Below are 16,127 nucleotides of genomic sequence, written 5' to 3' on the forward strand. Positions count from 1 at the left end.
AATAAGGCCGGGATCCCACTAGCATATGGCATCCGATGCGATAACCATATGCTAATGCCATTCGGCTCATGCTCTGCTGCGAGCGGGAGCCGAATGTCAGTGCTCCGTGCTCTGATTCTCTAGCACAGAGAGGAACGCAGCACAGCTGCGGAGGGGACAGAGAAATCAATTTCTCCATCTCCTCTGTTGCTGGCATCGGCGGGTATCACACTGCACTCGAGTGATGTCCGAGTGCAGTACAATGTTTCACACGCACTCATAGGCTTATATGGGAGTGTACGATCCGAATGTAACATGCTGCGATTTTTTTTTCCAGCCCGATCGCAATCCAATCGGCGCTGGAAAGAAAAACGCCACTGAGCACACCATCATAGGATTTAATCGGTCCGAATGCAATCCTATTTTTTATCGGATTGCATTCATCAGATTTAATCGCAAGTGAGAGTGAGCCCTTAAGCAAGCTTTGTTACACATCTGAGAACTCGCATAGGGCTGAAGCCATTTTCATGTCCAGAACAGTTTACTCACAAATCACTTTTTCCTAAACATCAGAGAAATCACACATGGAAGAAACTGCTAAAGTCAAAGTAAAATCACACTTTACATGTAACATCAATACTGGCACCCCTGCATGTTCCCCTTCCCCCACCATGCAGGGACGCCGACATACTCACCACCTTGGCCGTGCGGTGACCTCAGTCTCCTGATCCTCTGCTTCCTGGTGGTGAGCCTCCTTCTCTTGAAGGGGCAGGGCACGTAGTTTGAAAATGCCCCCAGCCTATAGTAAATAGTAAAAGGATTAAATCGGATAATATTGGACCGATAAAAAGTGAGGAAGGCAAAATCATAGAGAAAGATGAGGATAAAGCTAATCTATTAAATAATTTTTTTTTTGACAACTTTCACAAAGGAAATAGAACTAACAGGAGAAATGAGAAGTGACAAGCTTAATCCTCCACTAAGTATGACTAATCTAACCCAAGTTGAGGTACAGAAACGCCTCAGTAACATTAAAATAAACAAATCACCAGGACCTGATGGCATACACGCACGGGTACTAAGGGAACTAAGTAATGTGATAGACAGACCGTTATATCTTATATTTAAGGACTCTGTTGAGACTGGGTCTGTACCACTTGATTGTCGACAGGCGAATGTAGTGCCAATATTCAAAAAGGGAGCAAAAAGTGATGCCGGAAACTATCGGCCGGTGAGTCTGACGTCCGTTGTGGGCAAAATTTTTGAAAGCTTCATTAAAGAGGCAATTACGGAGCATCTTGATGCTAATAATCTTTTAATCCGGAACCAACATGGATTCATGAGGAATCGCTCCTGCCAAACAAACCTGATTGACTTCTACGAGGAGGTTAGCTCTCGAGTAGATCAGGGGGAACCAGTGGATGTCGTGTATCTCGACTTCTCAAAAACGTTCGATAGCGTGCCACATAATAGGTTGGTATACAAAATGAGAATGATGGGGCTGGGGGAAAATGTCTGCAAGTGGGTAGCAAACTGGCTAAGGGATAGAAGGCAGAGGGTGGTTATAAATGGAATATACTCAGATTGGGTAAGCGTCACTAGTGGGGTACCACAGGGGTCTGTACTAGGCCCAATGTTATTTAATATCTTTATTAACGACATAGTCAACGGGATAAATAGTAAAATATCAATATTTGCAGATGACACAAAGTTATGTAAAACAATTAATACAAAAGAGGACAGTGCAGACCTACAGAGGGATTTGGATAAGCTGGGTAGGTGGAGCATTAAATGGCAAATGAGGTTTAACGAGGAGAAATGTAAGGTCATACATATGGGAAGGAAAAATGGAAGTCACCAGTACTCACTGAATGGGAAATCATTGGGGAATTCAGAGATGGAGAAGGACTTGGGCATCTTGATTGATAGCAAACTAAATTGGAGTGCCCAAAGTCAGGCCGCTGCTGTAAGGTCAAACAGGGTAATGGGATGTTTCAGAAGAGGTATAGCTGCAAAGGATGAGAACATTGTTCTTCCACTGTACAAAGCACTGGTCAGACCACACTTGGAATACTGTGCTCAGTTATGGGCCCCAATATATAGAAAGGGTATAAATGAGCTTGAAAAGGTACAAAGGAGGGCAACAAAATTAATAAAGGGAATGGAGGGACTGCAATACCCAGAGAGGTTGGCAAAACTAGGACTATTCAGCCTGGAAAAGAGAAGGTTGAGGGGGGACATAATAAATTTGTACAAATATGTTAGGGGACAGTATAGAGATCTTGCCCGGGATTTGTTCAAAAGGAGGGATATTACGGTAACAAGAGGGCATTCACTAAGACTGGAAGAGAAAAGGTTTCAGCACCAGCATAGGAAGGGGTTCTTTATGGTAAGAGCAGTGAGAATATGGAATTCACTGAGTGAGGAGACGGTAATGTCGGATTCACTACACCAGTTCAAGCGGGGACTGGATGCATTTCTAGATACCAGGCAGATTTCAGCGTATACTTAAAAATAAAATAGTAGGTTGATACAGGGATTTATTCTGACTGCTGGTTTCAGAGTCGGGAGGGAATTTTTCCTCAGGTGAAGATTGGCTAAATCATTTGGGGTTTTTGCCCTCCTCTGGATCAACTTTAGCAATTACAGAACTAACAGGTCGAACTTGATGGACGCAAGTCTTTATTCGGCTTTACAAACTATGTTACTATGTTACTATAGCTAGGAGGCATCGTGTATAAAAGGCACCCTCTTCAGTAGGGAGGCGCCTGAACAACTCCTGTAGTTCTTTGTGTAGTGTGTGCAACTGTATGTTGCCAGGTCCCCCGTACTAGTATTCTGTGTAGATTTACATGAATCTGATCACCTGGTCCTTGTGTGGCCAGGGCCTGAATCTGAACCCCTGGTTCTTGTGTGGCCAGGGCCTGAACCTGAAGCCACACCGGCTGTACCCGAACCTGTATCCTTTCCGACAGTTCTTGAACCTGTACCAGTGTCAGTCCTAGTTAGTTAGTGTTCCAGAGTCAGTACTGTCAGAGCATGTTCCAGTATCCGAATCCAGCCCTGTCTGTGACTGTGTCAGTATCCATTCTTCCCAAGCATCTAGAGCCTGTGCAGTCTGAACAGAGTTCATATCCTGTCTTGCCAGTACTCCGAGTCCAGTCTGTGCCAGCAAACCTGACCCTTGGGGTCAGCAGCTGCAGTACCAGGGACTGCCTATGAGTGTTACCTGGAGGCTACCTGCATCTCAAGCCGGACTCCACCATCAGACGCTCTAGTGAATACCAGGTAGCTGCTTAGCTACGCCCTTCCTAAGTAATCCCTGCCCCGTGGAACAGTGGGTCAACGAACCATGTGCGCCACATGCGTATGTGACATTACATAAGAAAGGGAAAATAATTTAGAGCAATCAAGTGATGATTAAATGTATGTAATTACCAATAAACATCTGTTATTGAAAGCAAAATAAATCCAATTTACACACCTTTATTTTCTCCATGTGTATAAAATATTTTATGCTTATGTACAGCAATCTGTAAAAGGTTTGGGCAGGAGTGGGAAAAATGCTACAAAGTATAAGACTATGTGCCCACGATGCAGAAATGCTCCGGATTTTTCCTGAGGTTTCTGCATCTCCCTGGCAGAAAAAACGCATGCGGATTGTACACGTGGATTGTACATGTGGATTGTACATGCGTTTTTCCTGCCAGGGACAAGCGGATGTGAAGCGTTCTTCACATGCATTTCCTCATGCATGTTGACAAGCGCTTACCAAGCGATTTTAGCATCACTTGGAAAGTGCTTGACAACTTGGTCACACTATATAAATCCATGCAACCGGCATGAATTTATATAGTGTGACCAAAAGAATGGTAAAAAATAAAATAATAAATCTATACTTACCTTCTGATGTCCCCCGGAGTCTTGATTCGATGCGTTTCGGCTTGCCGGCAGCTCGCGGTACACTGAAGGACCTGCCACATATGACTAAATGACGTCACCGCAGGTCCTTCAGTCCACCGCGATCTACCGGCAAGCGAAGACAAGCACACCACGGGCCGTCAGAAGGTAAATATCATATTTATTTTTTATTTTATTCTTTTTTTTTTAACAGGTTCTATTGTACCCGAATCCGGAGGAGAGTCTCCTCTTCTTCAAACCAGGGTACTATCCGCACATTGAAACACATGTATTCCGCATGTATAGATCCAGTGATGCATAATCCATGCGTTCCAATGCAAGTCAATGGCAGCGAAAATGCAGCGCTTCCGCAAAATAATTGGTAGTGCTGCGTTTTTTTCCGCAAAGATAACCCGCAGCGGAAATTTCCGCAGCATGTGCACAGCACATGCGGATTATCATTGGGGAACATGGCAGGCCTTCTACCAAACGTATCTGCAACGGAATTTACGCTGCAAAAACGGTTAAAAAACGCATAGTGGGCACACAGCCTAAAGCTTCCAAAAGTAGAACTGTTAGTAGTTTATCAATTAACAAAATGCGAAGTAAGTGAACAAAAGAGAAATCTAAATCACATAAAGACTGACTTTGTCTTCAAAACAGCATCAAAAGATCAATTCTTCTAGGTAAACTCGCATACAATTTTTAAAGGAATTAAGCAAGTAAGTTTTTCCAAACACCTTGGAGAACTAACAACAGATCTTCAGCTTTCAGTAATTCCAGACAGACTGGATGATGTTGAGATCAGGGCTCTGTGGGGGCTGTGTCATCACTTCTAGGATGCCTTGTTGTTTAGTCTGAAGATCGTACTTAATGACATTGGCTGTATATTTGTGGTCATTGTTCTACTGCAGAATCGATTTGGCCTCCCTGTTGGTGTTGTATGATAGATAACTATCTGCCTGTATTTCTCTGCAGTGGTGAATTACGGTAGACACACGACAGCTAAAATAAATTGGGTGCTCTGTCGTAAATCTAACCATGAAGTGGAGAAAGAGAACCAAGGCACACCAGATTCAAATGAAAATGAGCATTTATTTCCATGTCTGCGTAGAACAATGGGACAACATTTTGATCACATGATCACAGCCTACAATATGTTTCTAAAGGTGCTATTGACATGAAATTCTCACCAGATGTCGGTGACCACTCATCCAATCTACACAGGCAAAGAAATCAAACCATAGATGTCCATAAATTGAGTAATAATGAGGAATAACACAGGGAAATAAGTATTGAACCCATGAAGAAAAGGAGGTGTAAAAAGACATGTAAAGTCATGATACCAGGTGACTATATTAGTAATTAGAAAGTAATCCTGCCACATAGAGAAAAATAATATCAGCTGGTTCAATTGATGGCCTATAAAATAGGTGCCTCATTAAAATCTGGTCAGATGAGATCAAAATTGACCTCTTTGGATGCCATAATACACATCATGTTTGGAGATATAAAGGAATTGTATATCACCCCACAAATACCATACCAACAGTGAAGTTAGGAGGTGGGAACATCATGCTGTGGGGTTGTTTTTCAGCATATGGCACGGGCAAACTTCAAATAATTGAAGGAAGGAAGAAGGGACAAATGTACTGAGACAATCTTGATAAAAATCTGCTGCCATCTACCAGGATGATCAAACAAGGGTGGATAATTCAGCAAGACAATGATCTCAAACACAAAGCCATGGAAACTCTTAATTGGTTTCAGGGATGCAAAATAAAGCTGCTAGCATGGCCCAGCCAATCACCTGTCTTGTGTGCAACAGAAAATGAATGGAAGGAACTAAAGCTCAGAGTTCATAGAAGGCGCCCATGGAACCTTCAGAATATGGAAAGTGTTTGTGTGGAAGAAAGGGCAAAAATCACACCTGAGCAATGCCTGTGACTAGTTTCTCCATGCAGGAGGTGTCTTGATGCTGTCATCACCAGCAAAGGCTTTTGTACGAAGTAATAAATAAATAAATGTAAGCGTGTTCAATACTTTTCCCTGGGTCATTTCTCATTATTATATGACTCGCCCTCCCTGAGCGAATGGTGGGGGGGGATACTCGGAGCCGGGCCTTGCAGATGTTGTGGGGATGCAGTCGTGGCCTTGACCCGTTCCGTGCCCAGGGCTGTCACATGAAAAATGGGCTTTTGGATAAGTGGTTGTTCGACTACGCCACCTGTGGTTTCTGGTGAAGGCCACCAGCGCTGCAACAGTCCTCTGAGGCTGATGTTCTGGCAGCTTGGTTGGTACTACTCCCCACAGGCGGAGTAGGCCTCAGGGCAGTGTTTGATGAACTGTGTGGAGGTATGGTGGGTGCAGTGCCGCGCAGGAATAAACAAGCGGAGGCGGTGAAATGAAGTCATCCGGGTCTTTACTCACTTTAGATGAACTTTCAGCCGCAAAGCTTGTCTCTGCTACACACAGCGTACTGCGGCCACCAGGAAGGGGGGGTTCAGCACTTCCCAGGTAGATCAGGAGCACCTGTCGAGACCCCGCTGGTGTGTTCCTCTCCTTAGTAAGTTCTCGCACTGAGTCTTCTCCTGACTGTGTGTGGTATGAACGTGGTGTAAGGCCGGGTCCCACTGGGTAAACGCAGTTTGAGAGATACAGGTGGCGACTCCGCTCCGTCCGTATCCCCCTGGGATCCACTAAGCCTCCGGGCTTTTCTGACTGAGACGTGAAGTGACAAAGTCAGATATCGGGGGCCGGTTACTCCTTTTGCAGCAGGAATCCCTCTGGCTAGGCCAGAGTGAAGAATACAGGTGGCGACTCCGCTCTGCTCCCCTCCAAGGCCTTCTTAGAACAGGACCCTGACCGGGCAGAGACACCTGTTAACTCTGACCCGCTCCTCGTCTCAAGGCCAGAGAACGAAGACCGTAAATCTTCAGCCAGTTACAGAATCTTGCTGAACCCTGACAGAAGACCCACAATCAAAAGACCTTGAACTAAAGATGGCCATATATTATACAGCTATATGAAAAAGTTTGGGCACCCCTATTAATCTTAAGCTTAATGTTTTCTTAAAATTGGTGTTTTTGCAACAGCTATTTCAGTTTGATATATGTAATAACTGTTGGACACAGTAATGTTTCTGCCTTGAAATGAGGTTTATTGTACTAACAGAAAATGTGCAATCTGCATTCAAGCAAAATTTGACAGGTGCATAAGTATGGGCACCTCACCAGAAAAGTGACATTAATATTTAGTAGATCCTCCTTTTGCAAAAATAACAGCCTCTAGTCGCTTCCTGTAGCTTTTAATGAGTTCCTCGATCCTGGATGAAGGTATTTTTGACCATTCCTCTTTACAAAACAATTCCAGTTCAGTTAAGTTTAATGGTCGCCGAGCATGGACAGCCCTCTTCAAATGATCCCACAGATGTTCAATGATATTCAGGTCTGGGGACTGGGATGGCCATTCCAGAACATTGTAATTGTTCCTCTGCATGAATGCCTGAGTAGATTTGGAGCGGTGTTTTGGATCATTGTCTTGCTGAAAGATCCATCCCCTGCATAACTTCAAATTTATCACTGATTCTTGAACATTATTGTCAAGAATCTGCTGATACTGAGTGGAATCCATGCGTCCCTCAACTTTAACAAGATTCCCGGTGACGGCATTGGCCACACAGCCCCAAAGCATGATGGAACCTCCACCAAATTTTACTGTGGGTCGCAAGTGTTTTTCTTGGAATGCTGTGTTTTTTTGACGCCATGCATAACGCCTTTTTGTATGACCAAACAACTCAATCTTGGTTTCATCAGTCCACAGGACCTTCTTCCAAAAAGAAATTGGCTTCTCCAAATGTGCTTTTCCATACCTCAGCCGATTCTGTTTGTGGCGTGCTTGCAGGAACGGCTTCTTTCGCATCACTCTCCCATACAGCTTCTCCTTGTGCAAAGTGCGTTGTATAGTTGACCGATGCACAGTGACACCATCTGCAGCAAGTTGATGCTGCAGCTCTCTGGAGGTGGTCTGAGGATTGTCCTTGACTGATCTCACCATTCTTCTTCTCTGCCTTTCTGATGTTTTTCTTGGCCTGCCACTTCTGGCCTTAACAAGAACTGTCCCTGTGTTCTTCCATTTCCTTACTATGTTCCTCACAGTGGAAACTGACAGGTTAAATCTCTGAGACAGCTTTTTGTATCCTTCCCCTGAACAACTATGTGGAATAATCTTTTTTCAGATCATTTGACAGTTGTTTTGAGGAGCCCATGATGCCACTCTTCAGAGGAGATTCAAACAGGAGAACAACTTGCAAGTGGCCACTTTAAGTAGCTTTTCTCATGATTGCATACACCTGGCTGTGAAGTTCAAAGCTCAATGAGGTTACAAAACCAAAAAAAGGGCTTTAGTAAGTCAGTAAAAAGTAGGTAGGGGTATTTAAAACAAGAAAATGATAAGGGTGCCCATACTTATGCACCTGTCAAATTTTGTTTGAATGCAGATTGCACATTTTCTGTTAGTACAATAAACCTCATTTCAAGGCAGAAACATTACTGTGTCTAACAGTTATTACATATATCAAACTGAAATAGCTGTTGCAAAAACACCAATTTTATGAAAACATTAAGCTTAAGATTAATAGGGGTGCCCAAACTTTTTCATGTAACTGTATATGATTCTATAAGTGCTTCCTGTAAGTGTTTCCTCCACCCTCACCCCCTACTTGGTTCCCCCCCAACTCCTATATCCCGGGACGGGGCAGCACCCTGGTGCATTTAGGCCCCCTACAGGACAGGAGTGGTGTAGTGTTGAGTGTGAAGTGGGGTCCTGTGTAGTACTCCATCCTTACCTGGAAGAGGAGATACCACACCTCTATCTGAGGTGCAGTACCCCTGTGGTGACTGAACCCTCAGGGGCACCACATATACATATCCATAAATTAAGTTATCTATGCTTGTTTTCTTGCCTGTGTGGATTGGATGAGTGGTTACCGACAACTGCTGAGAATTTCATGTCAATAGCACCTTTAGAAATATATTTTCTTTGCTGATGTGTTTAATACTTATTTCACCTGCTGTATACACACAGCACATATATACACACATTTGCACATACAAATAACACATAGACACACACTAGAAGAATTCATTCACCAGGATATTCAGCGCAACGTGAACAGTAAAAACAAAAAATACCAAACATTGCTTGTTTTTTTCTGTACTTGTGTCTCACAAAGAAATTGTCTACTGTACACGTCTATATTACACAGGAATTTATCCGTTCTCCAAAACATCACTGAGAAGTAATGTGTCCGGGTGAGAATGGAATAGTAAATGTGTGAGGACCGGGTGTGTGGTTAATGACGTGGACTAAAATGTTGTCGTACGCTGTGCACACTGCTATCCATGATCATGTAGCTTCACACCATACACGTATTGTACATGCGCGACTCCGCTCCACTCGCATCCAACACACATGGCCCCTGATCATGTGACCCCTGACTCCTCCCCTCCTGTGACCTCATCACAGGTCCTGTGCGCACAGAACAGCCATATATGTGGTGGCGGCTCTGCAGGTGGAGGTATGTGGAGATCCCCCATTACTATTAACCCCCTCAGTGCTGAGACAAAGTAGGTGTATTTGTGTTGCTCTGCTCCGTACACACTGTACATGCGCGGCTCTCTGTACACACACTGTACATGTGCAGCTCCTCTCCGTACATACACCGTACACACACACGGCTCCACTCCATGTACCTGGCACACACGCGGCTGCGCTCTATACATGCACAGCTCTCTGTACACACACTGTACATATGTAGCTTCTCTCCGTACATATACCATGCACACCGGGCTCCGCTCCGTACGCCTCGTACACACGCGGCTCTGCTCCGTACACACGGCTCTGCTCCGTACACCTCGTACACGCGCGGCTCTGCTCCTCACACCTCGTACACGCGCGGCTCTGCTCCTCACACCTCGTACACGCGCGGCTCTGCTCCTCACACCTCGTACACGCGCGGCTCTGCTCCTCACACCTCGTACACGCGCGGCTCTGCTCCTCACACCTCGTACACGGCGCGGCTCGGCTCCGCCCCGCACACCATCTGATCATGTGACCCGGTTACTGATCAGTACAGGAGGATTTTCTCCCCTGAATGTTCAGTGTCGTCTTCTACATCACAGGCCGATTGTACTGGAATAAATCCATCTCTATATATCGGGGCATTTCTATGTTCCTGGATTCTGGGGGGAAAATAAGTCAGAGATTTTGTTTCTAAAAAATAATAGGAAACAATTAAAATAATGACATTTTTATTGCACTTTACAAAAATAAACGTCTCCAATCAGCAAATAACAGACATATTTGTGTCCCTGTAATGGTAACGACCGGCACAACACAGCGATCAGATTATTTGCAGTGATGGGTAAATGACGTTATTTGACTTTTTTTTTCTCATTAAACCCATGAAAAATGGCATAAAAATTGAAAGCTGAGGCCATGTTCACATGTAGCGTAAATACAGTGGGGGTTTTTCTGCACGTTTTCTGCAGATGTCCGCACCACACGACTCAATAAGAATATTCTCTGATTACTGCATTTTTTTTTAGCCCATTTTCCCCCGGTTAGTGGATGCATTTTTGGTGACGATTTGAAGCAGCATTTTTAATGGCATAAAAAGGCTTTGATTTTGCACTTAAAAATGCAGCTGTGTTTTTTTCAATCTCCACATAGAAGCCTACAGAAAAAAAAAACAAAGCCGCACAGATCAGGGTCTTCAGACTACATTCACACAATGAAATTTTGGTGAGATTTTCTGCACCATTTTTGTACCTGTTAGATAATTTAGGTAATTTATTGTTTTTTTTTCATTGCATTTTTGTCTCTTTCTAATATGTCATGTTTTAAATAAAGCTGCGATGTTCTTGATACTTCCTGGTATATGACTTTGATATAGACATGTGCGGATTACGTACGTTCTTGGTGCTTGTTCGCTGCAGAAACGCACTAAAAACGCATTTTCTATCTGCAGATTTTCTGCACCTAACGTAAGTCTATGGGGAAATCTACACACAAAACCCGCAAGAGAAACTGACCTGCTGTGGATTTAAAGCACGCGCCGCAGGTCAGTTTACATTGAGCAATAAAGAAGCACAGCGGGCATGAGATCTCTATAAATCCCATCCACTTTGCTGTAACTGTAAGATGCTCCATTTTTGATGCATCAAAAACTCACCAACAACTCATTCATGAAATCTCATCCACCTTGCTTGGACATTTATGCCGTGTTCACATGCTGCTGTTTTTATTTAACAGAAAGTCTGCTGCGTTTAACTGTCAAAGCAAAGTGGATGTGATTTTCATGATGATTCCGCTGTGTGTCTAAAGACGCTGATGAACTTTGGTACTTTTTCTCCATAGTTTAGAGTCTATAGTAAGGGAGCCTGAAAAAAACCCCAACAGTTGCTTTTTTTAAGTTCAGATTCAAAGCTTTTCTGTAGTATAAAAAACATATTAAATACTCTGCGTCACATCTGCACCAAAACCGCATGAAATAAGTGGGAAAATGTATAAAAAATGTAATCAAAATGCAATAACCAGAGACTATTATCATCGCTTAGTGTGGACATCTACAGAAAACATGCAATAGACAGAAAAAAACATAGTATTTATGCAAAGTGTGAACACAAACTTACAGACACGCAAAAGCGAGACCTCATGTAGGGAAGCTTCTGTTAAAAAAAAATTAAAAGTTTTGGCTGCGACAACTACCAATGAATGAGAAAAAAAGAAATTATAGGTCGACTCCCAACCATCCCAGATACAGCAGGTCAGTTCTGGATTTGGTTCTAGGCTTTGCGTTCCTAGAGATCTGCTGAATGTCCCTCACTGTACTGCCCCCTCTGACATCTCCTCCTAGTCAGGGTAGAAAGAAATGGTTAATGGGCGCGGTAAAAATATTTTGCATAGTTTGTCCCTCTTTATGTTCTATAAAAGTTGGGTATGGCTTAGGTAATACCCTGCACTACTGTAGTGCAGTGCACTATCCCTGCCGGTCAGTGTTCATACTAACAGCCAGTCTATCAGACACTGCCTTTGGTGCCTCATAGACCTTCAGACTATTATACATTGCAGACCCAGAGGCCATTGTTAGGACTGCAGCTGAACCTCGCAATCGTGTGGTGGCAGCCGAGATTGAATCCCGCTGTCAACCTTAGATGCAGTGGTTACTTTTGACAGTGGCAGATTTGGAATTGCTGCTATGCCTATGCCATGTTTGCCATGAACATGTTCTTGTGAAAAATTTCTCAGGTTACCGTTAAAAATCAACCATGAGATCGTTCTTCAGCTCTACCACAATAATAAATTGCAGCTCTAGAAAAATGGAAAACAATCATATATGCGGCTGGTGGTGATATAGTCTATGAAGGACAATGGGCAAATGTGCATAAAAAGCTGAGCAGATAATGAAGGTTTCATCCTCATCAGATAATAGTTAATCCCTGATGACTGAGACATGTTGGAAGATGAATTGATGAAAAGCGTATTCTGCTGCAGACTCCAAGGAAGAAACTAATCATTGTTGTTCTAAAACGAATGTATTTTTATTAGTAGCTGGATATGAAGAAAAAACACAGAATGCTGTAAAATAATAAATGGTAATACTCACAATAATGATCCCATGACTCTCCCATTATAATGCTGCTTGGTTCCCATGGCAGCCTCTAGATCAGGAGCCACGTGTGGCTTGCAAACCCATGACCAGCTATGTACGACTCAATTCTATTCCTGTCCAATACCACTACCCACAAATAAAACAATACTTAAATAACAATCAGAGGCTTCCTTTTTTTGGATAAAATTGTCCATAGCAGCCATTTATTTAACAAAACAAACATAACCAATATTATTAATAATACTGTGAAGACCCGGCATCTTCAAGGGAAAAATTATACACTGCTCAAAAAAGTAAAGGGAACACTTAAACAACACAATGTAACTCCAAGTCAGTAACACTTCTGTGAAATCTACCTGTCCAGTTATGAAGCAACACTGATTGTGAATCAATTTCTCCTGCTGTTGTGCAAATGGAACAGACAACTGGTAGAAATGATAGGCAATTAGCAAGATACCCCCAATAAAGGAGCAGTTCTGCAGGAGGTGACCACAGACAATTTCTTTGTTCTCATCCTTTTTGGCTGTTGTTTTGGTAACTTTTTCATTTTGCCATTGCCCTCACCCCTAGAGGTACAGTAGCATGAGGCGGTGTCTACAGTACAACCCACAGAAGTTGCTCAGGTAGTGCAGTTCATCCAGGATGACACATCAGTGCGAGCTGTGGCAAGAAGGGTAGCTGTGTCTGTCAGCACAGTGTCCAGAGCATGGAGTGTAAAAAAAAAAAAAAAAATTCTTCTTTCTGTATAATTTTCTATCAAGGACTTCTATATCACGATATTCTTATAAAAAAATGTATTGATTTATTCTCGGGTTGTCCATTAAAAGGAATAATTGCAGAAGGTACATACAACAGTTAAATAGTTAGAGTAATTGTCCATTTGTCCATAATTAGCTTAATAGTTGAGATTCACCCATCTTTTCCTGGGATCCTGGATGGTAGATTGCGTCTATCTGTGTCCAGCATGTGTGTCCAGATGACACCATGTGTCCGGGTAAAGAACGTGTTTCCTTGGGCCTACATCAGCAGCTGGTTTACACACACACCCTCGTCCTGTGTCCTGTGGAATGGCCAGCCCACCCTGTCTCTAATATGGGCTTTTATAGCCCGGTTATTCTGCATATGGTAATGAACTAAAAATACACACACAAATAGCGCATGTCATGTAGAAACGATGGCTGATACAATCTGTATGGTACAGAATTCAGAATAAAGAATAAAATGAATATCCATAATTAATATTTAACAATTCCCAATTTTTTGAGGATGACAGACATCAACTGAAATCCTCAAAGAAGATAGGTTCATCATTAGGATAACAGGATCATTTTCCTTTTTCTTCTTCCTTGGCAATATCATTTAATATTCATAATAATAATAATAATAATTAATAATAATAATATCAATATCGGATTATTGTTATATAATGATGTGAATTCATGTTATGGTAAGCCGTGACTAATATTCATTTAATATGTATAATTATACTTCCCTAAATCTAAATCGAAGTAATCACGGGTCCAATCGTCATCATCTGATGTCATCGGGTCGTCGTCTCGTCTTCTTCTTGGTTCTTTTATAACACAGTCTTTAGATGAAAACTCCTTTGAAATAAATTATAGCGTGTAGATATTGTACAGTCCATAATTGTGTTCATTATTGTTCAGTCCATAAACTGTACTTTTTATTAGAAAGATCATGTGTGTCAATTGATAAGAAAACAAAGTCCATGGATGAAATGTAGCTTTAATATCTGTGCAGTGTCACCTGGACTTATGTTGGATTGTCTTTGCATAATTCTGGAATCCTCCGTGTCATCCACACTGGTCTCGTGTCACTTTTGGAACAGATGTGACATCTTTGGTCAGCAAAGCAAGGGTTAACTTGACACTTCCCTGCTTTATATAGCACCATAACCAGTACTCAGTCCTTAATGCACAGGACACATATATCAGGCTGGCAGAATCCTGACACTCCTTTATTATTCACCAGTCAGGTGATAGAAAACCACTGGAACGTGATGAAACTTGAACACAACCCAGTACATTTAGGATCATCGTCCTCTGCAGTCCTGGTTATCAGTGGTGTGAATTATATTTGACACAGTCTATTATAACACTCAGCATTCACAACATCTTTACCTTCTGAGATTTCTGGATATCTGTTGCTTCTTCTTGTAACTTTTGAGAATCTCTTTGATTTATAAATATTAAAAGTCTTTATTAAGATAGAATTCATAATTGTGATGTCTTGATTGAAGTCTTCATTCCCTAATCTGATACCAAATCTGCCAATTTTCCTAATCTATAATATCACAGCGTACCATAGCAATCAATAATATCCATCTAATTATTATTAAAATAAATTGTTTGGAATAATAAACAATAATAGTAATTCATTATTAATAAAGTTCTTCATGTGATAGAACATTTTTATGTCATAGGTGTAATTACCTTTTCCAACCCATAGGTGTCAGTGTATTTTGAAACAACAAGTGTTTATATCTTTATTAAACCAATAATACCAAAGAATGTATACTCATGGACCAAAATGAATAAATATATGAATGTATGAATGAATTGTTTACTCAGAAAATTTAAACATTTTTCTTCTTACATTCGAACCATATAATATTTAATGAAGCAATATTCTTGTACTAGACATTACTTTATTAAATATTAATGTGTTTTCTCAATTGAGATATTGAACTGGAATAATAAAATCAAAAAATGAGAATTCAAAATGAAAAATGGAAAAATAAGAAAATAAGTAAGAATACAATTTAAAAAAATGAAAAATAAAATTAAGAGTAAAAATAAGAATAAAAATAAGGCCTTTATATGTTGATGACAAATGCAGAGTAATTATATTCTTCATAAAAATACCCTGATATTTCCATTATCTGGATGATTTCATATTTGTCATAACCTTGTATTACCAAAAATGATTACATTATGCATCTTTGCATGTAATACCCTTCTTAATTATACCATTGTACCTTATTAATATTTCTTCTTCATTAAAATGTGTGAAAAATAAGTATTGATCAAAAGTGATTATGTAATCAGGATCAAAAAAAACACATTTCCCCCTTAATACCAAAAATATTATTTTATAAAATAATTTATGTATATATCAGAACCAAATTAAAAATAATTATTCTTCTATAAATATTTTGCATAGATTTCATATCAATGTGTAGCATATATTTGTCTGAAGAGGTGTGTACTTAATTAGGTAACCATTAAAAAATAGTAACCTTGAATACTATAAAATTATAATTTGGAAAAATTATTCTAAATGTAAATTTGCTTTGTAAACCATTTTGATGTGTGGTTGCCCTTATCCACTATTCGCTAAATCAAGAAATAATAATTACTAAAGAAATATAGAAATATATATTATGTAGATAATAATTATGTATCATAATTTTCTTAGAATTAAATATACTTGTGTACCTTCACAAATCACACTTAGCAGCTGCTGATATATTCATCACATTTCACTCTGACTGTCACAGATTCTTTCAACTCAATCATTCCACATATGAAGTTATAGATATATATATATTTAA

This window comes from Phyllobates terribilis, unplaced genomic scaffold (genome assembly GCF_046119375.1).
Source record: "Phyllobates terribilis strain yellow unplaced genomic scaffold, ASM4611937v1 Scaffold_5__5_contigs__length_657084704, whole genome shotgun sequence".
Taxonomy (NCBI): Eukaryota; Metazoa; Chordata; class Amphibia; order Anura; family Dendrobatidae; genus Phyllobates; species Phyllobates terribilis.